The 26,195-nt window shown below is 36.8% G+C and overlaps 1 long non-coding RNA gene across 3 annotated transcripts in view; it reads right to left on the bottom strand.

Annotated features, from left to right (window-relative positions):
• LOC106969988 (uncharacterized) overlaps positions 1-26,195 on the bottom strand; it is a 162,448-nt gene that overhangs the window by 27,302 nt on the left and 108,951 nt on the right. Inside the window, exon 4 of one of the 3 annotated variants that reach the window (XR_008296836.1) lies at positions 3,608-3,689. The exons of the other annotated variants lie outside the window; for them this stretch is intronic. This is a non-coding gene — a long non-coding RNA (uncharacterized LOC106969988). The remainder of the gene's footprint in view (positions 1-3,607; positions 3,690-26,195) is intronic. 3 annotated transcript variants of the gene reach the window in all.

The raw sequence follows: 26,195 nt of genomic DNA, 5'->3' as shown, positions 1-26,195 counted from the left end.
ACAGAAGTAAAAATAAACTATTAAGACTACACAAAAATAAAAACTTTTGCACAGGAAAGGAAACCATCAACAAAACTAAAAGGCAACCTTAGTGAATGGGAGAAGATATTTTCAAACCCCTTATGTAATAAGGGGTTAACATCCAAAATACATTAAAAAAATTTACATAACTCAACACACAAAAACCCCCAACAAATCTAATTAAAAAATGGGCAGAGGAGTGCCTCGGTTGCTCAGTCAGTTGAGGATCTGGCTTCGGCTCAGGTCATGATCTTGCAGTTTGTGAGTTCAAGCCCTATACATTGGAATCTATGCTGACAGTGTGAAACCGCTTGGGATTCTCTATCTCTCCCTCTCTTTCTCCCCCTTTCCTACTCATGCTCTCTCCCTCAAGAATGAATAAACATTAAAAAAAATTTTTTTTAAATGGGCAGAGAACCTGAGTAGACATTTTTTTCAAAGAGGACATACAGATGGCCAATGGACACATGAAAAGGTGTTCAGTATCACTAATGACCAGGGAAATGCAGATCAAAACCACAATGAGATATTATCTTACACCCGTCAGAATGGCTAGTATCAGAGAGACAAGAAATAACAAGTGCTGGTGTGGATATGGAGAAAAGGGAACCCTCATACACTTTTGGTGGGAATGGAAATCAGTGCAGCCACTGTGTAAAACAGTGTAGAGTTTCCTCAAAAAACTAAAAATAGAACTACCATATGATCTAGTAATTCCACTACTGGGTATTTACCCAAGAAAACAGAAACACTAATTTGAAAAGATATATGCACCTTTATATTTATTGCAACATTATAGTTACTAAGATATGGAAGTAACCTAAAATGTCCATTGATAGATGGAGCCATAGAAAATATTACGGAGCCATAGAAAAGAATGAAATCTTGTCATTTGCAGCAATATGGCTGAACCTAGTGAAATAAGACAGAGAAAGACGACACATACCATGTGATTTCATTTATATGTGGAATCTAAGAAACAAAACAAATGAACAAACAATAAAACAGATGGGTGGGGGAATGGGTAAAATAGATAAAGGGGATTGAGAAGTACAAACTTCTCGTTATAAAATATATAAGTCACAAAGATGAAAAGGGCAACATAGGAAATATAGTCAATAATAATTGTAATAATGCTGTATGGTGACAAATGATGATTACCCTTATTGCAGTGAGCATTAGTAATGTATAGAATTGTAGAATCAGTATGTTGTACACCTGAAACTAACATAACGCTCTATGTTAATTATACTTCAATAATAAAAATATCTAGTTCCACTGAAAGTAAGTGTATCTAATAAAGTAAGCTAATATTTAAAATACTTTAGAAAGCTTTCAGTGATATCAGGTTTGTAAATGATCTACTGAACTGAAAATGTATGCCTGTAGCAGTACCTGATTTGGATTACATATGCAGTTTGGGACATGTTCAAGGAGACAAAGCAGGCAAACATACATAAGCATCAGTTTTATCTAGTTACTATGATCGTTAAATCCTTTGCTCTCATGGAACTTCAAAACTGGCAAAAGAACAAAGTTAGAACTTAACAGTGCTGCTATTTTTAATCAGTCATGTGTTCCAAATACATTAATTGCATTCCAACTCTTTAAAATAAGTATTCTTGGCTGAGAGACAGAACATTGTGTTTTAAAAATAAAGCCGTTTCCCAAATGTCTACTGTTCATACATGTAATCCATGTGTAGATTTTATTGCAGATTGATCATGGATGTGATACCAAGTACAATATGAAGTGAAGAAACACAATACTCAGTATTTGACCTTCTCCACATTTGATGTTGTTTTGCACTGATAGGTTCTTTTCAATGGGAGACTATTTTATGTTTGTGGAGGGGCTTATCCCTCTCTCTTAAATCAAATAACAGGAAATAACACAAATTAAGGGTCAAATCACTAGGTTTGAATAAAATCATGGAGGGGAGAATCTAGGAAAGATGGATAGCAGAAGCAGTTGCTATGTTTAAATCAGGACTTAGAAAACAAAACAAGAGTTGCCAAGTCAAGGTCAGGACATGTAGTGATCAGTAAAGTAGGAAAAGTTAAAGGAAATATTGCAACAAAGGATAGGCAGATTGCTGGAACAGAGGGTTTTATGGAGTTTAATAATTCTTGTATCTCCCAACTGACCTCACCTATCAGATAAGACCCTATATAGTCAATCCATGTGTTTCGCTGAAGACCCATAATACTATGGTTCATGAAAACCAATAGCCTGTTGCAAATAAACAATGTTTCTGAACCATCATATGAAGGTATATTTCTTGACTGACTGTATCAGTAGTGATGATACATTTTGGAGGGATAAAGTGTCACTTGAGATAGCATTGTGAGCATCTGGTACATGGCTTGGTAAAAGAGTTGACCAGAATTAGCTATTGGTCTGAATTCAAGGTCATTGTACAGAATAAAACATCAGCTTTGACCAGTTATAGGTCAAAGTCTTTTTTTTAAAAAAAATTTATTTTATTTTATTTGAAAGAGAGAGAGAGAGAGCATTGGAGATGGGGGCGGGGGGCGGGGTGGAGAGAAAGAGAGAGAGAGCATCTAAAGTAGGCTCTATGCTCAGCACGTAGCTCAACTCGGGGCTCGATCTGGGATCATGACCTGAGCCAAAATCAAGAGTCGGAAGCTCTACCAACTGAGCCACCCAGGTGCCTCAGAAAATCTTGACTTTGGTTCCAGTAACACCCTTCTCTAATCTATTGAACTGACTTGCCATAGACAGATTGTGATCAAAGTTGTACATACAGAACCAAGGGAAAGGGAATTTTCTGGGTCTTCATTTTAAAATTCAATTTTGAAATCTTATCTCAGGTTTCTCTCTTTAGTCAAGGCAAAAAAAAAAAAGAGGAGGGTGGAGGGAACATCCTTTAGACTTGTGCCTGAATATTGTGTAATGAATGATAACATATCTTTGGGGGAAAAATTGAGTTTTATGTATTATAAGAGGGTATCTATTCTTGTGGGTATAAAGCAGTTGCACTTAATCTCTTTCAAGTTGACACATTTTCTAAATCTGGGGTTCTATGAAGGGTCACAGAATAAATATTTTAGTTTTTGTGGGTCATACCATCTCTGTGACAACTGTGTAACTCTGCAGAGTGAATGTAGCCACAGACAATATGTAAGTGACTGGGCGTGGCTATTTTCCAATAAAACTTTATTTACAAAAACAGGTGACAGACTGGATTTGGCTTTGTTTGCTGATCTCTACTCTAAATTCATTAGAGTTCTTGAAGGTTATTGCATTTAGGAAATCAAAAACATCAAATTGCCTTTGATAACAATAGTAATAGCCAGCACTCATTAGACACTATGTGCCAAGTACTGTTCTGAAATGTTCACTAATTCATCTAATCTCCATACCAATTTTCTTTCCATGCGTTAACTAACCTCTTTAAGATCTCATACTCAGCAGGTGGTGAAGCAGGGATTTGCACCTGTAAGTTTAATTTCAGAGTCTGAACTTTTAACTCTGAAAAGTAAATATTAGCCGGGAGACAGTTCACTCTTTTCCAGTGTCACCTATTATTTTGCACTGGGTAAAGACTGGCAGTTGAGCTTACCTCACAGTTTTGTATCGTCCAACTGGCTGCTTTACACCCACTTCAGGACTGGTTAGCCCTAGTTCACCAGGCTGCAGTTTCCCTACGTAGATAGCATAGGAAAAAGGATGAGGGTCAGGCCACATCCCTTTGTACTGTGCTGGCTCCATTCCTCACAACATGCCACAAGAACTTGTAGAGGTGCATTCAAATTGTCAGAAAGTCTTGGTGTGAGTAATGGGATTTCTGCCTTAACAGGGCAATATGTGGAACTGTATACTACATAGGTCTATCCCTATAGCCCCAAGAAAAAGCATTAAAAAAAGACAAACATTTTACATGGGAGCCCATGATTAGAAACACCTTTGTTTTTCACCTAACTCTGTAATTCTGAGACTCCTCTCCTCTTCAAGGAGCTTCTTTCTTCAAAACTGCTCAGTCTGAATCCTCATTCACTTTTTTTTTTTTTTTTTTTTTGTGAAATCTCACTTCCAACCCACAGAGTGTGGTGTGGAGCTTGGCTCTATCTCCTTGCTTCACACTCCAGGCAATGTGAGGAATCCAGCAACCTGTACAATTCCATCAATAGATTCTGTCTTCTGACTGACAACCACTAGGGCTCAGCCAATGGAGAGCCTGGGCAGTAAGGACAGGATGTGCATTCCTTCACTCCGTTCCTTCAAGTTAGCTGAGATGGTCAGTTTTATGTGTCAATTTAGCTTTATTTTCCAGTTATTTAATCAAACACTAATCTAGATGTTGCTGTGAAAGTAATCTTTAGATATGATTAAAGTCTATAATTGGCTCTATGTAAGGAAGATTATCCTAGGTAATCTGGACAGGCCTGATTTGGTCAGTTGAAAGCACTTAAGAGCATAACAGTCTTCTAAGAAGACCAAATTCTGCCTGTGGACAGGAGCTTCATCCTGTGCCTAAGAGTTCCAGCCTATTACACACATTTTGGCCTTGCCTTGCTAGTCTCTACAATTACATAAGCCAATTCCTTACACTTAATGTCTTAATGTTTATCTCCTACTAGTTCTGTTTCTCTCATTGAATCCTGACTGATATAGTAGCCTTGAGCTGGCTTATGTCTCTTAACCAAAGGCCAAGGCTCCTGTCAAGTGACTGACTCTATATGACTTTCTTTCCTTTCTGTTCTGCAACTGCTTCTGGCCAAAGGGTGGTAACAGCCTAAGTTATTGAATAATTACTACAAGTATGTATACCCCATACTTGTATATAATCCCTTTGTAAGTCACCTGTCCCCAAATTAACCTATTTTGAGTGTGCTGTTTCCTCCTGAAACCTAAGTGATACATCCACTAATAAGAATACTTAGAAAAGAATCATCACTTTGTCTGATACGTCATTTGCAAATATCTTTTCCCATTCTGTTGGTTGCCTTTTACTTTTGTTGATTGTTTCCTTTGCAGTGCAGAAGCTTTTTATCTTCATGAGGTTCCAATAGTTCATTTTTGCTATTAATTCCCTTGCCTTTGGAGATGTGTCAAGTAAGAAATTGCTACGGCTGAGGTCAGAGAGGTTTTTTCCTCCTTTCTCCTCTAGGATTTTGATGGTTCCTGTCTCACATTCAGGTCCTTTATCCATTTTGACTTTATTTTTGTGAATGGTGTAAGAAAGTGGTCTAGTCTAGTCTCATTCTTCTGCATGTTGCTGCCCAGTTCTCCCAGCACCATTTGTTAAAGAGACTGTCTTTTTTCCATTGGATATTCTTTCCTGCTTTGTCAAAGATTAGTTGGCCATACTTTTGTGGGTCCAATTCTAGAGTCTCTATTCGATTCCATTGGTCTATGTGTCTGTTTTTGTGCCAATACCATGTTGTTTTGATGATTACAGCTTTGTAGTAGAAGGTAAAGTCTGGGATTGTGATGCCTCCCATTTGGTCTTCTTCTTCAATATTACTTTGGCTATTCGGGGTCTTTTGTGATTCCATACAAATTTTAGGATTGTTTGTTCTAGCTTCGAGAAGAATGCTGGTGCAATTTTGATTGGTATTGCATTGAATATGTAAATAGCTTTGGGTAGTATTGACATTTTAACAATATTTATTCTTCCAATCCATGAGCACAGAATGTTTTTCCACTTCTTTGTATCTTCTTCAATTTCCTTCATAAGCTTTCTATAGTTTTCAGCATACAGATCTTCTACATCTTTGGTTAGGCTTATTCTTGGTATTTATGATTCTTGGTGCAATTGTGAATGGGATCAGTATTTTTATTTGTCTTTCTTTGCTTCATTATTAGTGTATAAGAACGCAACTGATTTCTGTACATTAATTTTGTATCAAAGGGCTAGTATACAAAATCGATAAAGAACTCACCAAACTCCACACCCGAAAAACAAATAATCCAGGGAAGAAATGGGCAGAAGACATGAATAGACACTTCTCTAAAGAAGACATCCAGATGGCCAACAGGCACATGAAAAGATGCTCAATCTCACTCCTCATCAGGGAAATACAAATCAAAACCACACTGAGATACCACCTCACACCAGAGTGGCTAAAATGAACAAATCAGGAGATTATAGATGCTGGCGAGGATGTGGAGAAATGCAAACTGGTGCAGCCACTCTGGAAAACAGTGTGGAGGTTCCTCAAAAAATTAAAAATAGATCTACCCTATGATCCAGCAATAGAGCTACTAGGAATTTACCCAAGGGATACAGGAGTGCTGATGCATAGGGGCACTTGTAACCCAATGTTTATAGCAGCACTTTCAACAATAGCCAAATTATGGAAAGAGCCTAAATGTCCATCAACTGATGAATGGATAAAGAAATTGTGGTTTATATACACAATGGAATACTACTTGACAATGAGAAAGAATGAAATATGGCCTTTTGTAGCAATGTGGATGGAACTGGAGAGTGTTATGCTAAGTGAAATAAGTCAGGCAGAGAAAGACAGATACCATATGTTTTCATTCTTATGTGGATCCTGAGAAACTTAACAGAAGACCATGGGGGAGGGGAAGGAAAAAAAAGTTAGAGAGGGAGAGAACCAAACCATAAGAGACTCTTAAAAACTGAGAACAAACTGAGGGTTGAGGGGGTGGGGGGAGGGAGGGGAAAGTGGGTGATGGGCATTGAGGAGGGCACCTGTTGGGATGAGCACTGGGTGTTGTACGGAAACCAATTTGACAATAAATTTCATATTTAAAAAATATTTTTAAAAATGAAACTAAAAAAAGATCTCTTAAGATTCTATGGAAAAAAAAAAGAAAACGACCATCAAATGTACTAATTCATTTTTTTGAATTATTATTGAGTGCCTATTATGAGCTAGACAAGTGTGAAGCTCAAGAAATGTGATGATTGGGGCGCCTGGGTGGCTCAGTCGGTTGAGTGGCCGACTTCAGCTCAGGTCACGATCTCGCGGTCAATGAGTTCGAGCCCCGCGTCGGGCTCTGGGCTGACAGCTCGGAGCCTGGAGCCTGTTTCGGATTCTGTGTCTCCCTCTCTCTGACCCTCCCCCGTTCATGCTCTGTCTCTCTCTGTCTCAAAAATAAATAAATGTTAAAAAAAATTAAAAAAAAAGAAATGTGATGATTAGCGGCACCTGTGTAGCTCAGTCGGTTAAGCATCTGACTTCGGCTCAGGTCATGATCTCACGGTTTGTGAGTTCAAGCCCCGGGTCTGGCTCTGTGCAGACAGCTCAGAGCCTGGAGCCTGCTTTGGATTCTGTGTCTCCCTCTCTCTCTGCCCCTCCCCTGCTTGTTTTCTGTCTCTCTCTCTCAAAAATAAATAAACATTAAAAAAGAAATTTAAAGAAAAAGAAATGTGATGATTAATAAAAACAACATTCATTCTGCAGAGTTACATAGATCCTAAGATGAGGCCTGAAGTCAGAGGAAAAAAAATGAGCCAGGCAAAGAGAGGTGTGGGGTAAATGGTGTATGTGTATGGGGGTGCTGAGGGCCACTGGGCACAGAGGGGAGATAGCACAAGTTGCAGAAGCAAGCAGAAGCCAGACCATGAAGGACCTTGCTGTCATGTTAAAGAGTTGGGTAGGGAAGTCATTGAAGGGTTTCAGACCTGGAGATGCTGTGATCACAGTTGAGTTGTAGAAAGATCACTCTGCAGAGTGAAGACAATACTGAAGGAGTGAGGACCCCAGCCTCTTGCCTGCATCAAGAGATGATATGCCTTGCATAATGGCAGGAGATGGTCCAGAAAAAGAGAAAATGGTAGATTTCTAGAGATGCTTGGAAAGTAAACGACTGATTTCCAGGAGAAACAGGATTTGTGCTCTGGGGGATTGGGAAGGTGAAGGAAAAAGAAGAGTGAAAGTATCTCTTAGTTTTCAGCATTGTCTGGATGACTGATGGTGCAGTGTCTGAGATAGGAAACAGGTTTTGGGTGAAGAAAATGAGGTTAGTTATAAACATGCTGAATTCAAGGAACCTGTTAGGTATGTACAAGGAGAATGAGTAACAGGATATACACATCTGAAGCCCAGAGGAGAGTTTTGGACAAGAAGTAAAAATCGGAGATTCATTAGCAAATCAGTGATAATTGATACCAATGGACTGATTGAGAAATTTAGGGAAAGAATATAAAGTGAGAAAGAGTAGGGTCTCAGACCAAAGCAAGGAATGCCATATTTGGAGGGATGGTGAAGAAAGGATCCTATGAAGGAGTCTGAGAAGCAGGAGAGAGAGAAAAATCCATGAGAAGGGGAGTACTCCTAAAATCTGAGAAGAGAGTGTTTCAAGTCGTTTTCATTTAAAAGTGGAGCAAGATGGTTTTGGAAATTGTAGTAGGGAATGAAGAAGACATCAGCCCCTCTTTTTCACCCAGATGGAGTGGAGGAAATGTGTAACTTCTACTTGAAAGACTGTAGAAGTTGTAGTCTCCTTAAGGGAGACCTGTGTCTTAATTAAGGCAAGGTGTTATATGTTCTGAGAAAAGAGAGGGTTTTCCTTTTTTACAGAAAGGATTTCCAGAGGATATAGTTTAAGTCTGGACAAAATGCCCAGAGAAGTGTGGAGATGTGTTCATAAGGTAGTGGTATGCCTGGAGCGGTCTTGTCCATTCCTCCTATTACCACCACAGTGTTCCAAACATACCAGCAAGTTACAAGCACCATCTCTCTGCATAATAATATTATCCAGACATATATATGATAGTAATCTGCACATGCAGGACTCCATGACAGTGACCAATGGGCCAATAAATAAGAAGAAATCTTGTGCAAAATAAAATAAATCTGACATACATAGTATTAATTTGACAAGCTCCATATGCTGCTGTGTACATCAGTGATTCCCAGATGATGGATCAAGAAGAAATTTTCCCTGATTTGAGGCAAAATGACAAAAACACAAATAATGTAGTGAGTTTTCTCATATAGCTGAATTTATTCAAATTTAATAATTGTCCTTTACTGTTAAGTTATATTATTCCTTCACTTTTTCGGTTATTGAGATTGGTGCTTTTATGAAACAATGGTAATAATAAATGACAATTTATCTTAGTGATCATTTTTGCTAAGATAAAAGTGTGGCAACATATTGATTTTGCTGGTATTTGAAAACTTAAAATCTGGAAACTGCTCATTGGTTTCCACACTTGTGAATATTTTTTTCAGTCTGACATAATTTGTTCATACCAATTAGGAATTAAGAAGGCAGGACTTAAATTTATTTGATGTAATAGTTTTTTTGTCAGTTGCCAAGTAACACCTATTAGCATTCCCTTTGGGGAAGCTAGTGGATGTGTGAGAACTCTAAGAATGAAGATTTCTGTATTCGATTATACTTGGTAAGCTTTGCATACCAAATCTCTCGTGTGTTTCCTAATGTACATATCACACGAAAGACTAAGAAGTCCTGGAGTCAAGAAATCAGTTAAATTTTGTTTATTAGATGAACAAACAAACTTGTTTGCCGCAGGAAAATTTTTTTCTGACACACCTAATTAACATCTCCTGGAATAATCTCCTGTTAAGAACCAATTTAAGAAGTGTTTGAATAGTTGCTCTTGAATAATAATCAAATATGTGTCTCCATGCCACATACAGGAAATTCAATCAAAGCTGAAGTGCAATTTTGAATTTGCACTGAATATTTAAGGGATTTTTTAAATGTATGTTTAATGTATGTTTATGATATTCAATATTGAAGTGCAATTTCATTTGTTTTTAATTATATCATACTGATTTTTAAATACCTCTGTGTTGGCCATGCTCAAAAATAATAATAACAAATATTTATGTGGCATTTACCATGTTCCAGGCACTATTCTAAGCACTTTTAGATGTGTTAACTCATTCATTCTTCAAAATTTCCTATAAGATAATACTATTATTATCCCCATTTTATGGATGAAGGTACTGAGCCACCGAGGGATTATGTGACTTGTCCAAGATCATACAGTTGGGTTCAGAGCTCAAACCTTTGATCACTCTGCTGTGCTGCTTTCTGATGGGCTCCTTATAGCTGGCATGGTCTGCCAAAGCTCAATTTACTGCTGCATGGTTGGATTGGCCACCTATAAACTTGCCTAAAGAACGAATGATGGGTTGAGGTGCTCTGAAACTATTCAGCAAGGATTCATCTGACCAGGATTGACTGTTTCTCAGGCTTAGTGCCACCATAAGACATCGTGAACTTTCCACAGACTTTGGAAATAGTAACAGCTCAGGGTGAATCCTTGTTGAAAAGAGTGGATTGACCACACATCTAAGAAACCATGGACTCAGAGGAAGAGTCTACCTCTGGTCTCCTCTGGAAGGAGTTGGCCAGGATGCACTAACTTCTTGGTCTGGATTTACTCTAGGAGAGGCTCTGGTTTCAAGGCTCTTGTCACAAGGGCTTCTAGGAAGTGGTTAGATTAGTGATGGCTAGTGTCTGAGGCTGGGGTGAGGGACAGAGCTTGTGGAATTGGGGGCAGAGGACTGTTGATTCCTAATTGGGCCTCCTCCCTAATTCTCTGTTCAATTCTTACACTGCCATATATAATTAACCTTTCATTTGAGAAGAAATAACATTCTGCTTTTGTGCTTGTTAGGAAATTGCTCACATAAAACCAGTGACTCAGTTGGCTTCTAGTGAAACTATTATTTGCCACTAGTAGAAGGTCTGTAAACCTTCAGTACTAATTTAAGTCCCTGATTGTTCTGCTCTTGTGCTTTGTGGCCAAATTATATTGGAAAAAGACTTCCAAGTACCTCTGGCTACTTTCAAAGTTCATCCTGAGTTTCAATCACATGTAGGGTTTGTTTTTTTTAAAAACATATCAAAGCCAATCTCCTGGGGGTGGGAAGGGGAGATTGAAACATTGAATTTAAATAAATTAAAGCAAGAACTAAATCTAAAGAAAATAAGTAGAGAGGAGTTGAAATTAGAGTCCTACCTCTAAACAGCAAACATAGTTTTAACAAAACCATATAACACTGTCAGTTACACAAAATCATGGGGAACCCACAAATATAAGTAGTAAATTTATTTGGCTAATTTGGAGTGTAAACAGGCATAGGAGGCAAAAGAAGGTATTTGTCTGTTCCTGGGACATTAGCAGTATCCAAGGTTGGAAAGGAAGAAAACTCTATTCTATGAAGGGGTATTTTTTTTTAATGTATGTTTATTTACTTTGAGAGAAAGCACAGATGAGGGAGGGGCAGAAAGAAAGAGGGAGACAGAGAATCTGAAGCAGCCTCCAGGTTCCGAGAGTGCATGCGGCGCAGAGCCCAAGGCGGGGCTCAAACTTTAAGGTCATGACCTGAGCCAAAGTTGGACGCTTAACTGACTGAGCCACCCAGGACCCCCAGTGGGTAGTTTCTTACTGTTTCCTAAAATAAAACTTTACTTCCTGTTATCATATTTTTGCCCCTTTCAAAAGAAGAAATTTCTATTTTATCACAGCAGGAGATGGTCATCCTGGAAATCAAATGGTAGGGTGTCTTTGAAATTGCTTGACAAAATCATATTGAGATAAAAGCACTTTAATCATTCAGAGACCCAGCAAAATATTTGGGGGCCAAAACTGGTTGACAGACCATTTGCTGATAAGTTTCTATGTCAGAGGAATTCAAGCTTTTGAGAAGTCCCATGCTAGTATTCTTTTGGGTTGCCAGTTTGTTTTTACTAGTAATTGCACATTAAAACTCCACTTTGTTTCACTTAACAGATGACATCTGAGACTGCAGGTGACAAAAGACAGATTATCAGGGGAAGTTGTGGAAAGTCCTTCCAAAGTATTTTAAGAAAAGAAATATTTTAAGCCAGGAGTAATTAAACCCAGCCGGGCCTAAAGTCAAGGTGCACAGGCTACATAGTGCATATCCCTATAATTAAATGATTTTGTGGTTTAGCCTAGTCTTTCATTCAGAAATGAGTCTATTGTTTGATAGAGCAAAATAGAACAGAAAAATCTTAAATATTAGCAGATAAATTATAGTCTACAATAGATTATTTTCTTAATTATCTGTGTTCTTATAAAATGCAGGATAAAGAATGCCTGTAAATGTCTCAAATCACATACTCATGTCTTATTCTCTGAATAGCTTTTTGGATATTTAATTCTTCATTTTTAGATAAGAGTATATTTATATATAACATATATAAATAAATATATATATAATTACATATATATATGTATGTGTGTGTATACATATATATGTGTGTGTGTGTGTGTGTGTGTGTATATATATATATATATATATATATATATATATATATATATATAAACACTGGATTAATAGCATAACAAGAATCTTATATGCATAGAAAAAATGCCTAGATGGCATTGCAAGTATTTTTTTGTTCATTCTCTGAGGCCCAGCTGGAAGGTCACCTTCACAGGAAGGTTTTTCAGCTTTATTAATGCAAAGTCAGTTGCTCCCTTTTCTCTGCTCCCACAGCACTTAGTCCAGACCTCCACTATAGCATTTGTCTATTACTGTAGGGTAATTATTTGGTTCCCTTTAGGCTGGGAACTTCTCAGAAGCAGAGAACTTGGTTTACTCATTGTTATGTCTCTGTCACCTGGCAGAGTGTGTGGTATACAGTAGGCACATAATCAGAAATATTGACCAACTGTCTTTTCAATGGGAAGTGAATGTAGAACTATGCAGATACAGCTATAATCTAGAGGCTGAAACTGTTTGAGACTTATTTTTTGCCTTTTAGCTTGCCTGGTACTTCTGTCCAAAAGTCTGCCTGGCCTTGATTTCTATGTATGCTCTTGTTTGATCTTCTAGTGTGCCAATTCTCCCAGAGAATGGCTCAACACACTGGTTATGCTAACTTAACTTGTGTTATACTGAACTCAATGTGAGGTTAGGGGGCTGTAGGAGAAAATTCAGAAATCTCTGGCCTTTATATAAAGATTTGAATGTAAGAATTAACACGTTTCCACCTGTCCAACAATAGTGCGCCTTTATAGTTACCTCATCCCACTCTCTGTAGGGCTTTGACTGGGCAGTCTTTCTGCCATCCAGTCTTTAACTTAATTTTATTGTGTTTTAAAAAACAGTGGCCAACTAATCTTTGACAAAGCAGGAAAAAATATCCAATGGAAAAAAGGCAGTCTCTTCAGCAAATGATGTTGGGAAAACTGCACAGCAACATGCAGAATGAACCTGGACCACTTTCTTACACCATACACAAAAATAAATTCAAAATTGATGAAAGACCTAAACTTAAGACAGGAAACCATCAAAATCCTAGAGGAGACAATAGGCAACAACCTCTTTGATCTCAGCCACAGCAACTGCTTACTTGACATGTCTCTGGAGGCAAGGGAAACAACAACAAAAATGAACTATTGGAACCTCATCAAGATTAAAAGCTTCTGCACAGTGAAGGAAACAATCAGCAAAACTAAAAAGCAACCAACAGAATGGCACAATATATCTGCAACTGACATATCAGATAAAGGATTAGTATCCAAAATCTATAAAGAACTTATCAAACTCAACACCCAAGAAAACAATCTAGTGAAGAAATGGGCAAAATACATGAACGGACACTTTTCCAAATCAGACATCCAGATGACCGAAAGACACATGAAAAAATGATGAATACCACTCATCATCAGGGAAATACAAATCAAAACCACAATGAGATACCATCTCACACCTGTCAGAATGGCTAAAATTAACAACTCAGGCAACAACAGATGTTGCCAAGGATGCAGAGAAAGAGCAGTATTCCCACTGCTGGTGGGAATGCAAACTGGCACATCCACTGTGGAAAACAGTACAGAGGTAAATTAAAAATGGAACTACCCTATGACCCAGCAATTGCACTACTAGATATTTATCTAAAGGATACAAAAGTGTTGATTCGAAGGGGCAGATGCACCACAACATTAATAGCAGCACTATTGGCAATAGCCAAAGTATGGAAAGAACCCAAATGCCCATCAACTGATGAATGGATAAAGAATATGTGGTATATACATACAATGGAATATTACTTGGTGATCAAAAAGAATGAAATCTTACCATTTGCAAAAATGTGGATGGAACTAGAGTGTATTATACTAAGTGAAACAGTCAGAGAAAGACAAACATCATATGATTTCATTCATATGTGGAATTTAAGAAACAAAATAGATGAACATAGGGGAAGAGAAGCAAAAAAAAAGATAAAAACAGAGAGGGAAACAAACCATAAGAGACTCTTAAATACAGAGAACAAACTGAGGGTGGCTGGTGTGGTGTTGGGTGGGGGGGGGGATGGGCTAAATGGGTGATGGGCATTAAGAAGAGCACTGGGTGTTATATGTATGTGATGAATCACTAACTTCTGTTCTTGAAATCATTATTACACTATATGTTAACTAACTTTGATTTAAATAAAAATTAAAAAAAATGAGAGAATGAAAAAGTTAAAGAATAAAAACAAGTTTTATTGAGATATAATTCATATCCATATACTTTACTTATTTAAAGTGTACAATTCAATGGTTTTCAGTATATTCATAGAATTGTTTAGCCAACACTACTAATTCCAGAATACTTTCAACATCTTCCCCCAAACTCTGGACCAATTGGTAGCTATTTCCTATTTCTCACCAACCCCTACCCGCCAGTCCTAGGCAACTACTAATTTACCTTCAGTTTCAATAAATTTGCCTACATGTAAATGGAATCATACAATATCTAATCTTTTGTGTCAGTCTTCTTTCATCTAGCATGTTTCCAAAGGTCATCTCTGTTGTACATGCATCATTACTTTATTCCCTCTTATTGCTGAAGAATATTCCATTGTATGTATATATCACAGTTTATTTATCTATTCATTAGTTGATGGACACTAGGGCTATTTCTACTTGTTGGCTGTTATGAATAGTGCTTCTAGAACATTCCTGTGTAAGCTTTTGTGTGGACATATGGTTTCATTTTCTTGAATGTATACCTAGGTGTGGAATTGTTGGTTTACATGTTAACTCTACGTTTAACATTTTGAGGAACTGCTCTTCTGTTTTCCAAAATGACTGTACCATTTTACACTGACACTGGCAAGTATGAGACTTCCAGTTTTCCTACATCCTCACCAATACTTGCTGTTGTCTGTCTTTTTGATTATAGCCAACCTAGTGGTTGTAAAGTGGTAACTCATTGTATTTTGAGTTTTATTTATTATGAGCTAATGATGTTGAACATTTTTTTCATGTGCTTAATGGCCATTTGCATATATTCTAAGGAGAAAAGTCTATTCAGATATTTTGCCCATTTTAAAATTAAGTTATTATTTAATTATTGAGTTGTAAGAGTTCTTTATAAATTCTAGGTAGGAGTCCCTTAACAGATATATGATTTGCAAATATTTTCTCCCATTTGTGGGTTTCCTTTTCACTTTTTTTGGTGACAACTTTTGCAACATAAAAGTTTTTCATTTTGATGTAATTCAATTTATCTATTTTTTTTTCTTTTATTGTTTGTGCTTTTGGTGTCAAGCCTAAGAAACCATGGTCTTCTCTAAGGTCATGAAAATTTAGGCCTTTTTAAAAAAGAGTTTTATAGTTTCAGCTCTTACATTTAGATTTTTCATCTATTTTGAGTTAATTTTTGTATATGGTGTGAGACAAAGGACCAATTCATTATTTTGCATGTGGCTATCCAGTTGTCCAAGGACCCTTTGTTGCAAACATTATTCTTTCCCCACTGAATGGTCTTGACAATTAATTGACTATACATGCAAGGCTTTATTTCTGTTCTCTAAATTCTATTCCACTGATCTACATGGCTATCTTTATGGCAATACTATCTTTACTTTATTATTGTAGCTTTGTAGTAAGTTTTAAAATTGGCATGTGTGAGTTCTCCAACTTTGTTCTTCTATTTTTTTTTTTTTTTAATTTTGAGAGAGAGAAAGAAAAAGTGCAAGCTGGGGAGGGGCAGAGAGAGAGAGAGAGAGGGAAACAGAAGATCTGAAGCAGGCTCTAAGCTGACAGCAGAGAGCCCAGTGAGGGGCTTGAACTCAAGAACTGTGAGATCATAGCCTAAGCATAAGTCCAAAGCTTAACCGACTGAGCCACCCATGTGCCCCTGTCCTTCCGTTTCAAGATTTTTTTTTTTTTTTTGCCTTTTCTGGGTCCCTAGTATTTCTATATGAATTTTAGGATCAGTTTTGTAATATCTGTAAAGAAGCCACTTGGGATTTTGATAAAGACTGAAGTGAATCTCTAAATCAATTTGGGGGGAGTATTGCCAATGAACATGGGTGTATCCATCGTATCTAATTCATGAAAATTACATATCTTTTCACCTATTTACATTGTCTTTTCTTTATTCTTTGTTTCATACCACAATACACATTTTACATTTTGTGGAATTTATTTCTAAGTCTTTTTTTTCTTTTGATGCTATAGTAGATGGAACTGTTTTAATTTCATTTCAGATTGTTCATTACAAGTGTATAGAAACAATTCATTTTTGTATGTTGATTTTGTATCCTATAGCTTTGCTGAATTTATTCATTAGTTTTAATAGTTTTTCAGTGAATTCCTTAAAATTTTCTGTATACAAAATCATGTCATCTGTAAATATAGTTTTACCTCTTACTTTCAAATCTATATGCCTTTTATTTCTTTTCTTTCAAGCACTCCCCCACCTCACCATAAATTCACCTAGAACCTGTAGTACAATGTTATATAGAAGTTTTCAGAGTGGAATTCTTCATTTTGTTCTTGATCTTAGGGAAAACATTCAGTTTTTCACCATTAAGTACGATAATATTAACTGGGTTTCTTCACAGATACACTTTTATCAGGTTGAGGAACTTCCCTTCTATTAGTTTTTTAGTTGTATGTGTGTGTTTTTAATTGTGAAAGGGTATTGGATTTTGTGACATGCTTTTTGTGCATCTATTGAGATGCATGTGACTTTTGTCTTTTATTCTATTTGATATATTACATTAATTGATTTTTAAAAACATTTTAAATGTAGAATTTTATTTCTTTATTTTACTTTAATTCCACTCAGCATACAGTACAATATTAGTTTCAGGTGTACAATATAGTGATTCAACACTTCCATTCAACACCCAGTGCACCCCTTAATCCCCATCACATATTTAGCCCATCCCCCCGCCCCAGAAATTGCCAGTTTGTTCTCTGTAATTAAGAGTCTGTTCCTTAATTTCTCTCTTTTCTCCCCTTTGCTCATTTATTCTATTTCTTAAATTCCACATATGAGTGAATCACATAGTTTGTCTTTTCTCTGATTGACTTCTTTCACTTAGGATTATGCTCTTTAGCTCCATCCATGTCATTGCAAAGGGCAAAATTTCATTCTTTTTTTATGACTTAATACTATTCCATTTATATATTTTGGCATATATACATGCCACATCTTCTTTATACATTCATCAATCAATGGATAATTGGGCTGCTTTAATATCTTGGCTATTGTAAATAATGCTGCAATAAACACAGGGGTGCATGTATCCCTTTGAATTAGTGTTTTTGTATTCTTTCAGTAAATACCTAGTAGTGCAATTGCTAGAGCATAGAGTAGATCTATTTTTAACTTTGTGAGGAAACTCCATGCTGTTTTCCACAGTGGCTGTACCAGTTTGCATTCCTACCAATAGTGCACAAGGGTTCCCTTTTCTCCACATCCTTGCCAACACCTCGTTTCTTGTGTCGTTGATTTTATTTATTTATTTATTTATTTATTTATTTATTTATTTATTTATTTAATGTTTATTTATTTTTTCATGTTTATTTTTTCATGTTTATTTATTTTTTCATGTTTATTTATTTTGGGGAGAGAGGGAGAGATATTAAGCAGAGGAGGGGCAGAGAGAGAAGGGGACAGAGGATTTGAGGCAGGCTCTGTGCTGACTAATAGCAGAGAGACGGATGTGGGGATCAAACTCAAGACCTGCAAGATCATGACCTGAGCTAAAGCCAAATGCTCAACCTACTGAGCCACCCAAGCTCAGTTTTTTATAGTTTGGATACTAACCCTTTATCAGATATGTCATTTGCGAATATCTTCTCCCATTCCATAGGTTGCCTTTTAGTTTTGTTGATGGTTTCTTTTGCTGTGCAGAAACTTTTTATTTTGACATAGTCCCAATAGTTTATTTTTGCTTTTGTTTCCCTTGCTTCAGGAGATATAGCTAGAAAAAAGTTGTTATGGCTGATGTCAAAGAGGTTATGGCCTGTTCTATTCTAGGATTTTTACAGTTTCCTGTCTCACATTTAAATCTTTTATCCATTTTTATTTTATTTTTGTGTATAGTATAAGAAAGTGGTCCAGTTTCATTCTTTTACATGCTGCTGTCCAGTTTTCCCAACAAGATTTGTTGAAGAGACTGTCCTTTTCCCATTGGATATTCTTTCCTGGTTTGTTGAAGATTAATTGGCCATACATTTGTGAGTTTATTTCTGAATTTTCTATTCTTTTCTATTGATCTATGTATTTTTGTACTAGTATCTTACTGTTTTAATCACTACAGTTTTGTAATATAACTTGAAGTTTGGATTTGTGTTGCCTCCAGCTTTGCTTTCCTTTTTCAAGGTTTCTTTGGCTATTTGGAGCCTTTTGTGGTTCCATACAATTTTAGAATTGTTTGTTCTAGTTCTGTGAAAAATGCTGCTGGTATTTTGATAAGGATTGCATTAAATGTGTAGATTGCTTGGGTAGTATAGACATTTTAACAATACTTGTTCTTCCAATCTGTGAACATAGAATGTCTTTCCATTTCTTTGTATCATCTTCAATTTCTTTCATCAGTGTTTTATAGTTATCAGAGTACAGGACCCTCACCTCTTTGGTTAAGTTTATTCCGAGGTGTCTTATTACTTTGGGTGCAATTGCAAACGGGATTGTTTTCTTAATTTCTCTTTCTGCTGCTTCATTATTGCTGTGTAGAAGTGCAACAGATTTCTGTACATTGATTTTGAATCGTGTGGCTTTACTGAATTCATTTATCAGTTCTAGCAGTTTTCTCGGTGGAGTCTTTAGGGTTCTCTCTATATAGTATCATGTCATCTGCAAATAGTGAAAGTTTTACTTCCTTACCAATTTGGATGCCTTTTATTTCTTTCTGTTGTTTGATTGCTGCATCTAGGACTTCCAGTACTATGGTGAATAAAAGTGGTAAGAGTGGACATCCATGTCTTGTTCCTGACCTTAGAGGGAAGAACTCTGTTTTTCCCCTTAAAGGATGATATTAGCTGCGGTTTTTCATATACAGCCTTTATTATGTTAAGGTATGTTCCTTCTAAACCTACTTTGTTGAAGGTTTTTTTTTTTTTTTTTTGTAATCATGAATGGATGTTGTACTTTGTGAAATGCTTTTTTTCTGCATCTATTGAGATGATCATATGGTTCTTATCCTTGTTCTTATTGATGTGAGGTGTCTTGATTGATATGCAAATACTGAACCATCCTTGCCATCCAGGAATAAATCCTTCTTGATCATGGTGAATGATTTTTTCAATGTATTATTGAATTTGTTTCGCTAGTATTTTGTTGAAGATTTTTGTATCTATGTTCATCAGGGCTTTTGGTCTGCAGTTCTCTTTTTTAGTGACGTCTTTATCTGGTTTTGGGTATCAGGGTAATGCTAGCATCATAGAATAAATTTGGAAGTTTTTTTTCCCCTTCTATTTTTTGAAATAGTTTGAGAACAATAGGTATTAACTCTTCTTTACATGTTTGGTGGAATTTTCAGGCACCTGGGTGGTTCAGTTGGTTAAGTGTCTGACTCTTGATTTTGGCTCAGGTCATGATCTCACAGTTTGTGAGTTCTAGCCCCATGTTGGTCTCTGTGCTGACAGTGCAGAGCCTGCTTAGGATTCTCTGTCTCCCGCTCTCTCTGCCCCTTCCTTTCTCTCTCTCAAAAATAAATAAACATTTAAACAAAAAAAATATTTGGCAGAATTCACCTGTGAAACCATCTGGTCCTGGACTTTTGTTTTCGGGGAGTTTTTTGATTACTGTTTTAATTTCTTTGCTGATTATCAGTCTGTTCAAATTTTCTATTTCTTCCTATTTCAGTTTAGGTAGTTTATATGTTTCTAGGAATTTATTCATTTCTTCTAGGGTTGTCCAATTTGTTGGCATATAGTGTTTCATAATATTCTCTTACAATTGTATTTCTGTGGTGTTGGTTGTTATTTTTTCACTTTCTTTTTATTTTATTTATTTGAGTCCTTTCTCTCTCTCTCTTTTGGAGAGAGAGAGAGTGGGTGAGGAGCAGAGGGAGATAGAGAGAGAGAATATTATGCAGGTTCCATGCCCAGCATAGAGGCTGATGAGGGGCATGGTCTCATAACCTTGAGATCATGGCCGGAGCCAAAATCAAGAGTCAGATGCTTAACTGACTGAGCCACCCAGGCGCCCTGAGTTGTTTCTCTTTTTTTCTTGATAAGTCTGGCTAGAGATATATCAATTTTATTGATTTTGTTTCAAAGAACCAGCTCCTGGTTTCATTGATCTGTTCTATACTTTTTTTGGTTTCTATATCATTTATTTCTGTTCTAATATTTATGTCCTTCCTTTTGCTGGTTTTAGGTTTTGTTTGTTCTCCTTCCTTTAGGTGTAAGATTAGGTTGTTTATTTGAGATTTTTATTGCTTCTTGAGGTAGGCTTTTATTGGTATAAACTTTCCTTTTAGAACCACTTTTGCTGCATTGCATAGATTTTGGATTTTAGTATATGTGCCGCTGAATCAAGCACAAAAGTTTTGGATTTCAAGTTTTCATTTGTTTCTATGCACATTTTTTATTTCTTTTTTAATTTTCTGGTTGGTCCATTCATTGTTTAGTAGCATGTTATTTAACCTTCATGTATTTGTGGTCTTTCTAAAGTTTTTCTTATGGTTGTATTTGAATTTCAAAGGGTTGTGATTAGAAAAGATGCATGGTATGACTGATTATCTTGAATTTGTTAAGGCTTATTTTGTGGGCTAATATGTGATCTATTCTGGAGAATGTTCTATGTATTCTTCAAAAGAATGTGTATTCTGCTGCTTTAGGATGGAATGTTTTAAATATATGTTGAATTCATCTGTTCCGGTGTATCATTCAAAGCCATTGTTTCCTTGCTGATTTATTTTTTGTTTAGGTAATCTCTCTGTTGAAGTAAGTGGGGTGTCAAAGTTTCCTATTATTATTGTATTATTATCAGGTAGTTCCTTTATGTTTGTTGCTTACTACTTTATGTATTTGGGTGCCTCTATGTTGGGTGTATAAATATTTACAATTGTTAAATCTTGTTGGATTGCCCCTGTTATGATTATATTGTGTCTTTGTCTTTTGTTACAGTTTTTGTTTTAAAGTCTATTTTGTCCAATGTAAGTATTGCTACTCTGGCTTTCTTGTGCCATTTGCATGATAGATATTTCTCCATCCCCTCACTTTTTGAAAAAAAAATTAATGTTTATTTTTGAGAGAGAGAGAGGGAGAGAGAGAGAGCAAGCAGGGGAGGGACAGAGAGAGGGAGACACAGAATCCGAAGCAGGCTCCAGGCTCTGAGCCGTCAGCACAGAGCCGGATGCTGGACTTGAACTCATGAGCTGTGAGATCATGACCTGAACTGATGTCAGACACTTAACCGACTGAGCCACCCAGTCACCCCATCCATCCCCTCACTTTTAATCTGCATGTGTCTTTAGGTCTAAAGATCTTTAGGTCTCGTGTAGGCAGCATATAGATGGGCCTTGTTCTTTTAATCTTTAGGTCTCATGTAGGCAGCATATAGATGGGCCTTGTTCTTTTAATCCATTCTGTCATTCTGTGTCTTTGATTGGAGCATTTAGTGCATTCACATTCAAAGTAATTAATGGATAGATATGTATTTGCTGTCATTGTATTATTTGTTCTCTGGTTATTTCTGAAGATTTCCTCTAGTCCTTTATTGTCTTTCTCTCCTTCATGATTTGCTGCTTTTGTTTAGTGATCTATTTGGATTTCTTTCTCCTTATTCTTCACATATATGGTTGCCATTAGGTTTGTATATAACCTCTTCAACATACAGCAGTCTATATTAAGTTGATGATCATTTAGGTTTGAAGCCATTTTTTACTTTCCTACTCCCCACAATTTAGGTATATGTTTTTATATTTTACATCTTTTTATTTTGTGAGTTCCTTGACTTATTTTTTACAGAAATATTCATTTTTACTGTTTTTGTGTTTCCTACCTTTATTCCATCACTTGTGGTCCCTCCTTTCAACTCAAAGAGTCCCCTTTAATATTTCTTACAGGGCTGTTTAGTGGTCATGAACTCCTTTAGTTTTCTTTTTGTTGTTGTTTTCTGGGAAATTATCTCTCCTTCTATTCTGAATGATAGCCTTACTGGACAGAGTATTCTTGGTTGCAGATTCTTCTCATTTAAGCACTTTGAATAATCATGCCACTCCCTTCTGGGTTGGGAAGTTTCTGCTGAGAAATATCCTGCTAGCCTTATTGGTTTTCCCTTGTAAGTTATTCGCTTTTGTCTTGCTGCTTTAAATTTTTTTTTTTTCTTTATCACTATATTTTGCCAGTTTAATTGCAATATGTCTTGGTGTGGTTCTGCATTTGCTGATTTTGATCAGAGTTCTTTGTGCCTCCAGGATCTGGATATATGCTTCCTTTCCTAGATTAGGGAAGTTTTCAGCTATTATTCTTCAAATAAATTTCCTGCCCCATTTTCTCTCTTCTTCTTCTTCTAGTTTTCTATAATACAAATGTTATTAGGTTTGATGGAGTCACTGAGATTTAGATTCCCTAAATCTATTCTTGTTTTGCATAATTCCTTTTTCTCTCTTTTGTTCAACTTGATTACTCTCCTTTACTCTGTCTTCTAGTCCATAGTTTGTTTCTCTGCTTCTTCTATCTTGCTATTCATTCTATCAAGCATTTTTTTTTCATTTTGTTTATTGAACCCTTTATCTCTGCTATGTTATTCCTTATCTCTGTGTTAAGGGTCTCACTCATGTATTCCATTCTTTTCTTAAGTCCAGTGAGTATCCTTATGATCATTATTTTAAAATTTCTACTATCAGACATGTTACTTATATCTGTTTTGCTTATATCTCTGGCCATGGCTTTGTCCTATTCTTTCATTTGGGATAAATTTCTCTGTCTTCTCATTTTGTCTAAGTCTCTGTGCCTATTTCTCAGTTTTAGGATTTCAGCTACTTCTGTTCTTGAGGGTAATGGCTTTATGAAGAAGTCCTGTAGTGTGCTGCCATTTGATGTCCTCTGTTTTCAAGAGCCTAGTGCTTCCAGGAGTATCTTCAATGTGCGCTGTATATTCTCTGCTATTTTGTCCTGGCTGCTTTATCCTTCAGGCAATTTATCTTCATAAGCTCTTTTCACCTGTTGTAGGCAGTGTTTAGTCCTTGGTCTGAATGTGGCACATTGTAACTAGGTATGCCCTGGTCTGCTTGTGAAATGAGACCTGTCACCATTGCTGCTGGAACAAAGGCCTTGCATAACTCATGGGTCAGGAGGCATGGTGTGAGCAGAGGTTTGGGTCAGTCTTCTGGGGAAGGGGGCCTGCTGTGCTGGCATTGAGACAAGCATGACAGGGAGGGGTGGTCCCACTGCAGAATGTGGGGCAGAGCTTAGTGTAAACAGTTAGGTAGTAAATATCTAATACTGCATTGGTTCCCACAGGTGGCCCCATGCTTATGCTGAGGGGCAGAGGAGGGAAATGGCATTGGTCAGTTCCTTTGTTTCTGGAGGGTTCTCTCTGTGAATGCTGTTTCTCTGGGAGGTACTCTAAGATGAACAAATAATCTCCCCAATATGTGCCCAGGTGCTCTTCAGATCACTGTTTCCATGCTGTACATCTGTGGGTTGTTTGCCTGCTTTCTCTTCAAGAGCAGTGCAATGACCTCTGGGTTGTATCCCAGCCATGCCTGCTGACCTTTAAAACTCCAGGCTTGCTGGTTGTAAGAACTCACAAAATTCAGCCCCTCTTGCTTTCCTCGCCAATTGCTATAGTGATTCATTTTCCCCATGAGCCATGACCTACCTGCTAGTCTGTCTCTTGCCCTTCTCCATGACTGCATCTCTCTCCCTTCTGCAGCAGTCATGATCTGTTTCTCTCCCAAACTCTGTCTCCATACTTCCTCCCTTGGATGTGGCCTCTTCTCTACCTGTAGTTGTGTAGTTTGTTCTGCCAGTTTTCAGGCCAATTTCTGGGATATTTAAGATGACTTGATGATTATCTGGTCATATTCATGGGATGAGGTGAGCCTAGGGTCCTCCTACCCCACCACCATCTTCCAACCTACATTAATTGATTGTTGGCTGTTGAGTCAACCTTGCATTTGTGGGCTATTGTCCATTCTCGTACCTGCTCAACTCAGACTTAAAAACACTTGACAATTGTTTTTGTAGAGTCATAGTTTTGTCATTTTTAATATTTCTCTAAGTCTCAAATTTTATCATTCTTGGTTTAAAAGCAACCTCACTTTTTCCTGAATAGTTGCAAGGGTGATATACTTATGGTTTATGAGGCAAATTTGGCTTGTAAGTATATTTTATTTGGTCTACAGGCTTTTGAAATTTAGGCCAAGAGTGTTCTCTGTAGGCAGACACCACACTCAACATTTCTGTTATCTTCTATTCTGCATTTAAGCCAGGCCCTTAAAAGCTTTGAAGTCTGTGATGCTTGTAATAAACCATCTTGCTTTTGGCATATTTATTTATCTCAATGGAATCATTCCCTGGTCACCCAACTTTAAAATCTTGGAGTCACTGTTGATAACTTTTGTAAAATTTTTTTTTGCCTTTAAAAACATCATTCTATTTAACCACACTGAACTGGGCTTAAAAATAGTTAAGATGATAAAAAAAAAAAACCCTCCCAAATTAAATATGAATATATTCCCATTGTATAAGATTTAGACAATCACAAAATCCCTAAAGTACAGAAGCCCTAAAAGTCCTCTTTTACTTCTCCCCACCAGTCCTTCCTCATCCACAGATAATTATCGTCATTAAAGTGGGGTGTATTCTTCTGGCCCACTTTGTAGACTTTTACACACAAGCACACACACATATGGGCTCCCAGTTTTTTACATAAAAAGTAGGTTAGACAAATTGTCAACCTATTGACAATAAGTGCCTCTAGATAGGGAAGGGATGGTAAAGGAGAGTGAAGGAGAAGTTTTCAATTTTTAGTCATTACTGCCAATGCTGCATAAGCATGATTTACATACATCTTTATAGAAAGAAAGCCTACGTTAGCAAGACATGAAACTTGGATGCTATAAATGAGAAGAATGGTAGACTGGCTATGTAAAAATATTATACTGAATATCAGTCAGGATTCAACCTGAGAAGCAGAACCAATGGGGAAAATAAATAAATAAAAATATTAGGTAGATAGATGGATGGGTAGATAGATAGATAGATAGATAGATAGATAGATAGATAGATAAGCTAGGTAAGCAAGTTTGAAATGAGCAAGGCAGGTCTTCAGGAAGGAAATATCACAGGTAGGTTGGAACTGTATCTTCTTTTAGGAGAGGCCTAAGTTCTATTTTCAAGTCTTTTCAACTGATTGAATTAGGCTCCCCCAGATTATTAAGGATAATCTCCCTTAGTAAAGTCAATTGATTATGGGCTTTAATTTCACATGCAAAATACTTTTACAGCAAAACCAAGGCATTTGATTGAATAAGTGGATACTATAGCCTAGCCAAGCTGACACATCAAAAATTAAAAATTTATGTACAGCAAAAGATACTGTGAAGAAAGAAAGACAACAGATAGGTAAAATGTACGTACAGCATAGATAATAAAATGATTAATATTCAAAATTACTGAGTTCCCTGAAATCAATGAAAAAGTCAATAAACAGCTGATAGAAAAATGGGCAAATATGAATAGGAAACTCATACACAGGGGTGCCTGGGTGGCTCAGTTGGTTAAGTGTCCAACTCTTGATTTTGATTCAGATCATGATCTCATGGTTCGTGGGATTGAGCCCCGTTTTGGGCTCCATGCTGATGGCTCAGGGCCTGCTTGGGATTCTCTCTCTCTCTCTCTCTCTCTCTCTCTCTCTCCCTCTCTCTCTGCCCCTCCCCCATTTGTGCTCTTTCTCTCAAAATAAATAAATAAAAATTTAAAAAAAAGGAGTCATATGCAAAATATGTCTGGTGAAAAATGTAACAAA

This window comes from Acinonyx jubatus, chromosome A2 (genome assembly GCF_027475565.1).
Source record: "Acinonyx jubatus isolate Ajub_Pintada_27869175 chromosome A2, VMU_Ajub_asm_v1.0, whole genome shotgun sequence".
NCBI classification, from domain to species: domain Eukaryota; kingdom Metazoa; phylum Chordata; class Mammalia; order Carnivora; family Felidae; genus Acinonyx; species Acinonyx jubatus.
This window is presented reverse-complemented; position numbering and strand designations above follow the sequence as displayed.